The 10426-nt window shown below is 36.9% G+C and overlaps 1 pseudogene; it reads right to left on the bottom strand.

Annotated features, from left to right (window-relative positions):
• Positions 1-4913, bottom strand: LOC147894029 (bifunctional L-3-cyanoalanine synthase/cysteine synthase 1, mitochondrial-like; annotated as a pseudogene).
• Between the last annotated feature and the right edge of the window lie 5513 nt (positions 4914-10426).

Raw genomic sequence — 10426 nt, 5'->3', positions numbered from 1 at the left:
TAAACAAGACTCACGACAAGTATCGTTCTCCAAAGCTTGGTAATATGGTCTGCCAAAAGACAAATATTGAAAAGTGTCAAGAAGGGCTTAATTAAGTTTTTTAGCTATCATAAAATGGTTAGAAAATTGGGCACAATGATATCACAAAATGTTTTCAGAAAATTTTGAGTGCAATGAATGTCACAAAATGGTTTGAAATAAGTTTTTGGGTAAACATGAGTTTAGGATTGAAGTCTTATGCTTTGAAACCTAGTAGTTATGTCTCAAATCCTATTCTATAGGAGTAATCATAGCAAGAAACATGAAATGAATCAATGGGAATGCAAAAACAATAAAGTGCATGTGAAAAGAGAATAATTTTAAAAATATTGATGGTAGAAAGTGCATATGAGATATTGTATTTCTTTCTTAAAATTATACTACTTAAACGTATGTGACAAGTTGATATCAAAACTTGTCTCACAATAGGTTAACAATCATTCTCTCTACATAGAGGGAAAGGGAACTTATGTGTATTATAAGGATGCAAAATTTGTTCAAGCAAGAATTCTTCCACTCAATCATAAATTCATTTTATGCATAGGGCCACTATTGTACAAAGTATCTCATACTAGGCCAAGAATCATATATATTGTAAATTCAACATTTGCATTTTACAAGGGACAAAAGTCATAACTCACTTCATATTGTTCTTAATCAAAAGTCTTTAATTTTTTGAATTCACATGCTAGATGAAAATGTTTACATTTAGTAAGTTGCAGCCACTTATGTGCATAATAAAAATAAGTAATAAAATATTGAATAATAGAACAAGTCATTGGCTTTATTTACAAGTCTATACATTTTATTTCATGTCATTAGTTGCAACGGTACACTACTCAATATTATTGCTATTGTCATGTCACCAAATTCACTTTGCAACCACCTACTTAGTAGGAAAGCTCTTTCAACATCGCTCTTTCCAAAGCAGGGAGATATACTTTCTATTCATTATTCTTCTCTATTTCACATTCATTTTTCATAGTATTAGTTCATGTCTCAAAAAATCGATTTTGCATTCGATGTAGTAGTTAAAGGTAGAATATCCACATTACGAATTCTCATTTCGCAATATTGCAAAGCATAAGGTGTTTTCAAGAAGAACTTTTGATTCACATAGACACAAAAATGGGATCTTCTAGTGATCAAACTAGAATGTTAAGGTAAACAAGTTGATGAATCCATCGAGGCCTTACTTTTGACAAGGTTGCACAATCACTAAATCCCTCTTGGAAAAAATAGAAGTAAAATAATTTAGATATATATGAGGAGACGCATACCTTGGAAAGAGAGGGAACAAAAAAAACAAAGGCGAAGCTAAATGGGGAAAGTTGTGAAAAGAGCGGAGAAGAGAGGTGAAAGAGGGGATTGACCATTAAATATGAGTGGGCACATGAGTAGAGAATGTCCCTATATTTACATAATGTCACATGCTTGTGATAAAAGTGGTGTGTCATGAGGCTAAAAGACAAAACAAGGGAAAGGGAATCACATGCAAGGAGAGTATTTTATTAACAAGCAACTAAGCTATCTTAACATTTAAAAAGTAATCAACACATTAAGCAACAATTGAAATAGTTTGCATGACTATTTGGAGTAGTTTTGAGAGAATGGCCCTATGTTAGCAAAAACCTAGCATGAAAAGGAGTAGTTTGCATATGGTAATTATAACTTGTTTCAAAGTTATGTAAGCAATTACTTTTCATGCTACGTTTTTGCAAGCAACAAGTAAGCAACCTTGAGTAATTCTCACAAACCAACTAACCTATCTTAACATTTAAAAAGTAATTAAATACATTAAGCAACAATTTAAAAAGTCAACATGACCTTTTGGACTAGTTCTGAGAGATCAACCAATACTAGCAAAAGATTAGCATGAAAAGAAGGGGCTTATGTATGGTAATTACAACTTTCACATATAAGAAACGATGAATATAGGCTTTGGATGGAAATCTATGTACAATTAGTGCAAATATAGCCATTAGGTGGTAACTATGGTAGTAAATAATGAACGTGCTCATTTTGCACATGTATCTTCTAGTGCACATGTATGTCTATGATTGATTGATGAATTGCTCTCTCTTTTAGTGCCTTCTAATAGGTTGTTCCTTCATCATAATACTAATATTCTTTAAAGGCAATGTTGGTAAAGTATGGCAAGTATCCTTTTTATCTCTTCCAGAATAAATCCTTAATCCCAACCTATTAAGATAGCATATGTTATACAGAGTCTATTTTCACTAGTGTTTCGTAAGTTTGTCCTACGATGTCCTAAGAAGAATCATCAAGTCAAACTCTAGAGTTTGCAATGCTCTATTTTTTATGTGATAATGTTAAAATGAGGGAATAAATATCTATCAATAGAATGAACCTATCAAATTTATTATAATTTCTTTGCCACTTTGTGGGTCAATTCTTATGCTTAGTAGCAAGGTCTAGGGCTCATTTAGCTAAAGGCATTAGTTCTATGATTCCGTGATTGGTCATTCCATGCTCATCTGTCTTTATCAAACCCATACTTGTTTGTTGGCCTATTTCAAGGACATTGTTATGAGTTACATAATAACCAGAATAATGTACAAGACATGTCTCTCTTTCTCCTTCCCTCGTTTGTCACCGTGCTCAATGTTGAATGAACACTCAATAATAAGCATTTTAAGTCTCACAATTAAAAGTTCCACAACTTAATGCGGGAAGGGATACTTACAACGATAAGCTTTCCCTTGTTCTCAGGTCGTGTTGCCAGTTTTAGAGCTGCAACAGTGTTGGCCCTGGAAGAGATACTAGCCTTACAGAATAGGAAGAACCCAAGCATTATATAGTTGTAAGACCAATTCAGGTGAAAAAGAATGAAAACAACTGAGCCTTAAAGCAATAGAAAACACCCAATCGTTACTACAGTTGTGAACTCAATTGTGATAAGGGATATGAAGTCTGATACATTCTCACCAGCAGGCCTTCTTTCAAAGCTAGCTCCCTTGCCATTGCCATAGCTTCATCGCTGGATACCTGATCAAACATGCAAAAAGACTCGTTTTAACTAATCTTCCGTTTGTCCTCCAAATAGATATTAGCTTGGGTCGTTTGAAAATCGATAAGAACTTGTAGCACTTCGTCCATAACATCCATTCCTAATCTTGTGGGTTTGAAACCCACTCCAAAGCCTGTAATTTGATGAGGACCTGCAGATACAATCAGTCAGATTGTGAATATAGTGCATTGAGAGCTTTTGAAGGCAAGTGGCAAGACTGATGAAAAGCAAATGCACTTGGTGATCCTCCATTCAATATAGGACTCTCGGTTGGCTCTACACTGTAAATCTGTCTCAAATATGAGGGCAAAAAGAATCATCACCTAATGATTTGGTGCCAAACGCTTCAGCTAGAAACATGGAAAGAAATATATATACGACTAACCTTCACGTTTGGGTTCTTGCTTCTCAGATTTTTACCAACACCAGTGATAGTACCACCGCTACCAATGCCCATGACGAATATATCTACTTTGCCAGCAGTATCTTCCCAAATTTCAGGACCCGTGGTTTCAAAATGAGCCTTCAAAATCAACGCGAAAGCTTCAACTTTTGAGCTACACTAGGTACATGAACATGATTATAATTTGATTACAGTGCAAATTAAACGGAGCACACCTTCACGTTCGCTTGATTCTCGAACTGCTGAAGCATAAACGAGTTGGGAATTCCATCCGCACATTGAGACACTTCACTTTCCTAACCGTTCCACCCATCCCTTTTGGTTGGATCTGTAAGGATTAACTCAGCGCCAAAAGCCCGCATGGTTACTCTGCGCTCAAGACTTGTATAGGATGGCATGGTTAAAATGAGTTTGTACCCCTTTGCAGTAGCAACGAACGAGAGTGCAATGCCCATATTGCCAGATGTTGGCTCTATCAGTGTTGTCTACAATTATGTTGGTGAGTCAGAAATCACTGATCTAAAATCCAATCACTGAACTGCAAAACTTAGGCATGCATCTAGCAAGTTATGAAGGCCACGAAATCTCACCGTGTCAGGTGAAACTAGTCCCTTTGATTCAGCGTCCGAAAGCATCGCATTCGCAATTCTAACAAAAGAGTTACAGACACTGTTTAGTGATTACATAGCGGAGCTGCTACTGAAATGCAACATTTGTTACAATCCATCCACACGGTGTTTTGATAATTGATACTTATTCAATTCAAACCTGTCCTTGATGCTGCTGCAAGGTTGCATCATCTAGAGCTTAGCGGCGATGAAAGCTCCACAATCTTCTGCCACTTTGGACCTGCTCATTAAATATGATCGAAGAAACCTCAATCCTTGGAGAGAAAGTGATCAGAGAAAAAAAGTTTCAAGCCAACTGCTTTCATGGCTGCTCAGTAGCCTTTCCATGTGAAATCCTCCCTCCTCCTTTTAATTCCTCATGAAATCTCCCACCTCGTGAGCTCCCGTCCTTTTATTTATGGCTGCCTAGCACCCATTCCACATCAATAAAACGTGAATGAACGAATTTCACGGCTGCCCAGTTCTCTTTCCTCACGAAAACTCCCTCCGCTCATCTCCCTTCATTTCATTCATGGCTGCCCAGCACCTTTTCCACATAAATAAAATGTGGAGGAACAAATTTCAAGAAGGTTTTGCATCGACGATCAACACAAGCATGTATGTGAGTGACGTCCGGTTTAATTGCGAAAGATTCTGTGAAGGTGCGAGGAGGAGGGGTGTGGAGGGAAGCAACAGGAGTGGAGAAGGATCGATGGGCACCAGAAACATAGCCATAGCCGTAGCCATAGCAAGTGCCAGAAGAACCGACGTAAGTAAAGGTTGACGACTTACGAGGGCATAAGAAGCGACAGAGTGCGGAGGAGCAGGCCATGGTGTAATCAAGAGTCCGACGAATAAGAGATGTGCTCATGTGGGCTTTATATGTAAAATGAACCAGGAGTCGAGCCTACCACCCTAGGCTTGTGTCGTAGAAAGCCTGGCTGCCTGCTTCCCTAAAAGATTCCTGTAGCGGTCGGATCTTCTGGACTTCATCCGTCCACGTGGCAGCTCTTCTGACGCCACTTCACCTAATAACCACCCCTTCGGAATGCCCAAGAGCCAATCATCCATCCTTTTTCATTGTGGTCTTGATCGCCCAATCATCCGTCCTTTCACAGCCCCCTTCTCCATTGCCATCTTCATCCCTTCTGTAATCATGTAGGAATCGTCGACAAGCACAAGTAATCATATCAAGCGAAAACAAGGAGTGGCACAAATTGCCATGTACGAGAAGAATTGTGAAACTAAGTGGATGCTAAGCTTCGTCACAAAGGAATAGAAGGGGATATCACCAAGTAAGATGATATATTTCACACAAGTGATTGTGTGTGTGTCTGTCTTTCGTAGGAGGCCCCCGGAATTCTCTCTCTCTCTCTATATATATATATATACATAAAATATAAAGAGAGAGAATATATTTTGTGTGTGTGTGTTTTTTTCTTAAGAGGCCGAAGGAATTCTCTCTCTCTCTCTATATATATATAATATATATAGAGAGAGAACTCCTCCAGCCTTGTAAGAAATAGACACACATATCACTTGTATGAAATATCTTGTCTTACTTGGTGATATATATATATATATATATATATAAAGGTAAGAGTTCCCATGATATGCTCTTTGTTTAAGGAAGAGCACTCATACTAACACACCATGGAGAAAAAACCAAAGAGTTAAAAAGCCTATTGATGTACTTTCTATAGGGGTGTCTGCTACTTTTTCATGTTCATGGCTATTTTTCGTGGATTTTTTGGGTGTTTGAAACTAATCCTTCAAGACTATCTAGGCAACATTTGCAAAGAACATATTCCTTGTCAATGGATATAAGCTCTAAATAATAAGCAAAAGGATGCATGAAATTTCCTCATCCATTTGTGATCTCATGAATCAAATTGCATCTTTTTTCAATCTCATGCTTCTAACCTTATCAAAATGAAACTAATTCTATTTATTCAACAGGCAAAGATCTTATGTACACAAAAACTATTTTATCCCTTAGGAGGCCCAAGGGACATCTCGATCAATTGGGACATGCCATCTAGGGTCCATAAGATACCTTTTCATGAATCCAACAAAGAAGACAACCACGTTATGTTAAACTAGCTATGCTGAGCTTCAACACAAAGGAATCATTTAAATGGAAGAGAACAAGGACTAGGTACATAGCTTCACCACAAAGGACTTGTCCCAATTGAGGAGAACAAGGACTAGCGATGATCACGAAGTAAGAGAATCATTATGAAAATAAAAGAATGCATTATGAGCCAAGAATATGATGTGTATGTCTATGTGTGCATTTGTGCATGCATGTATGTGTCTCCTTGCAAGACTTCACAAAGCAATATGCAAGAGCATGGTCACACATGGCTACCAATTGCAAAATCATGACATTGCAATTTGACTGCAAAGCATTAAACTAAGGCCTTTTAATTACCAATTCCAAGAACACTTTTTCATCTCTGCCCCTCCTCTCCAATAGATGCCTTGAAGCTATGCTTCCCTACAATTATTGCAAGTCTATCCACCAATAACGCAAGTCTATCTAACTCCTATTGGTGGACAAACTACTATTCAAGAGCTAGGCAACTAAAATTCTACTCCTCTAAGATAAAATGTGTGACTATGTTGCCTATCAATTTTTCTCCATCTGCATATGTCAAGTTGAACCCCAATAGACAAAGCAAGGGCTTGTTGGCATGACCAAGCTCTAAGACAAGACATGAGTTCAATTTATTTTCTTGTAGAGTTACAATATATATATAATTTAGTATAAGGGGTATCTTAAAACTCCTTTTGTTGAACGCACTAAACCCCCTATGTGTGTGTGTGTGTGTGTGTGTGTGTGTTGAGGGGGCGGGGGGGGGAGGGGGGCTTCGTATTGGGGGGAGGGGGGCTTCGTATTAGTGTTTGTATTAAGGCTTTCTTTACATGTGTGGATGTATTTCATTTGGAGATTTTTTTGGGGGATTTATCTTGCACACTTGCAATTCATGAAATTTTGAATTTTTTGTAAATTAAACTAACTATAATGTATGTGGAATATAGGAGTAGAAACAATTAATAGACAAAGCTAGCTCTCTCTCTCTCTCTCTCTCTCTCTCTCTCTCTCTCTCTCTCTCTCTTAGGGGGTTCAATATATAGATATCACCCACATAACATGTGTAAGCAAAGCTATATAGAAAAGCATTTACTTAGGCCCTCCCTCGGGGGGTTCAACATAATGGCATTTTTAATAGCCAAAAATCACAAACTTTTACAAAAATTTACTTATAAAATGGATTTTTCAATTAAGGTGTTGGATAGAAAAAGTGGTTGCTTTAATGTCTCAAGGTTTACACATTTAATGGGTTTTAGTAACAAGTTAGTAACACCCCTTGAATGCACATGCTATATAGGGTTTTTAAGTAATGGACCCCTAGAGTGAAAATACCTCCCCATTAGGCGAGAAGTAGACTTAAAAAAGGGCCCAATGCTATTGTGTATAAAGTGGGTAGCATTGTGCACAAACAAGAACTAAATGGAATATTCCATTTTGGAATGCATTAATTTGAGACTTTTTAAGTCAATTCGAAAAATAGTGTTGCACAATATCATCATGAAAAAAAAGGTGCCAGAAAAATAGTCCTGAATTGTAACTTTATTTTCATGGCAAATTTGAAAATGATCAATATTTATGTAGTTATAAAAAGTGAGGCAGTTCTCTTTTACAATGATGCTTTAAAAAGGCCAACATTTTTGACATAGCTACAATACCAATATATATATATATGCATTATGAGTGTTAAGCTCACTCCATCTAGTCGATCAATGTATTGCATCGAAGCATGCATTGCCCTTGTATCCATCTTATTCGTCATAGGTATCGGGGGAGACCCATGTCTCCGATGTCCAAAATTCAAAAACAAGATCTTTCACCTCCTGTGTGATGATAGCACTTATAAGCTATTGTCTATGGCATGTTTGCAAGGGCAAGACTCCAACCTCTTCCAATTGTAGACGAGCACTTGCTGCACAGAGGTTTTTCTTGTGTACACCCAAAACCTTTGCCATCTTTGACAAGCTGATAGTTTTTGGTTGCTAGCTTGTCCATTGGAACCTTTACCATTAAGTACCATCATTAGAGATGACCTCTTCAAGACAAGTTTGTCTTTTGACTGAGGCACCTTTACTTCTATCAAAGTTTGTTTTTGGTTGCTAGCTTCTCCATTAGAACCTTTACCATTAAGTACCATCATTAGAGATGACCTCTTCAAGAAAAGTTCGTCTTTTGACTGAGGCACCTTTACTTCTATTAAAGTTTTGTGAATGTTGGCCAGCAAAACTTGTGTGTAGCCTAGTTCTTCAGGTAATACATCCCTAAAGTTGGGATGGAGCAAGAGTTTCTTGAATATGTGCCCATTGTCTGATCATACCAGGACTTAGCTACAATACTACAAATCTTCTTTCTTCCCTTGTCATCAGCAAAGCTATTATCTTCAAGCCTTTGCTACTCCTTCACTTTTCTCGATGTACTTTTTGTTTCACAGCCCAATACTTCATAATGGTTGTGATTCCTCCCTGACCAAAGACAACCATGCCTCTATTTGCTTGTGGTTCTGCTTCTCCTATTTCGTGGTTATGTAAAAATTGATCATCGCCCATTGCATGACCATACATACTATGCTACTCCCTTGAACATGAAAAGGTGCAAGCACATAAGTGGGAACAAACTCCTAATTTGTTAGGTGTGGTAGGATCATGTGGTAAAAAATTTCGTTTCTTCTAGAAAATTTCCATGCCTTCGCTCACAGCCCCACAACTCTAGGCTTAGATCAACCCTTTAGAATAATAAAAGAGAAGGACAAAGAGAAGACAAGAAAGATGCAGCAAAAGAAAGAAAGAAAGCTCAATTCTTGCAACGTGATTTGCAGTACCCATACACACACACACACACACATACAGATGATGACATGATGGCAATTTAGTTATGAACATGAATAACGGTTGCCCACTATGTGTAACAAACCACTATGCATTCTTTATACACTACATGTGTTACCTTCAAAATCCACTTCTTCACACCTCACAAAGTAGTGTCAATGACACTACCATTTTTGACCACCTACTAGCATATATTTCTTTCACCAGCACATGTAATCCTTCTTAGCTAAGAGATACTCTCAAATCTTTGATGTTGTGGTGGCAAGAAATTATTTGGAGCTCCTTGCATGTGTGTTTGGGACAATGATGTCTTTTCTATTAAAAGCCATCATAGGGGTAGGAAAGACATATATGTAATGCATGTATAAATATGTTACATGTATGCATATATATGAAATGAATGTAATATGTGTACCATGTTTCGTTTTCAACATCACATGTAGTACTTCTTAGCTTATGTTTAGTGTGAGATCTTGCATGGCATGGTGGAAAGCAATAATCTAAATAATGTTATGTGTGGTTTGTATGAAGATGTTTTTTCAACGAGAAGACATTCAAGGGACTTCTTTGGAAAGGTTGTCGCATACATGAAAATACTTGTGTTATAAAAGCTAGGCTTGGTAACATCAAAGATGTAGCACCAAGCTACTTAATAACCAATGACAAATAATTACATAATAACATTTGTTCATTAATATTCATGATCCTTATATATATGATGTGCATACATTGACAAGGTTAGTGTACTACATTTTCTCTAAGATTTTTTTAGCTCAAGCGTCCACCAAAAGACATTGATAAGGATTACAAAAGTAAAGTACAATGAAAGCAATACTATGAGTGGAATTATATAGGTGCCATGCATTGATCATTTTCTATATAGTAAATCACAAACCAAATACTATAGTTTTCATCACTATAAGTGCATTTCTATAATTCCATTTCACAAACACTCTAGAGTGACCAAATCCAAATCTGTCCTTGCTATTATGCTTCACTCTACACTACAAGACAATGCTTCCATACATGTGATGAGTTACAGGTGCATGTATGGCCATGCATGTATTTGAGTTATATCAGGCGTGTGTGTATCTGCAATTAAATCCACATGTATATTGACTTAAAAAGTGCATGTAAAAGCATGTGCATACACGCATAAATATTGTGTCATAGACACACAATATACACACTCTATTACACCTGATATTAGGGGGGAAACCATTTAAAATGAAAGTACCGTATGTTTTATAAAAAACCATATTTTTTAAACCAATCTCATACTACATTACAATATATGCCATTACACAATCCCATTACATGCATTTACAACAATGTGTATTAAAAAACAAATCATGAGATGACGATTGTAAGACAATGCATACATTAGAATTGTCATCAATTTAGAATGATACAATGATGGATTGG

The sequence above is a fragment of the Dipteris shenzhenensis genome, chromosome 15 (assembly GCF_047967505.1).
Source record: "Dipteris shenzhenensis isolate YYH24624 ecotype China chromosome 15, Dip_SZ_1.0, whole genome shotgun sequence".
Lineage (NCBI taxonomy): Eukaryota > Viridiplantae > Streptophyta > Polypodiopsida > Gleicheniales > Dipteridaceae > Dipteris > Dipteris shenzhenensis.
Note: the sequence above shows the minus strand (reverse complement) of the source record. Positions and strands in the feature narration are given on the sequence as shown.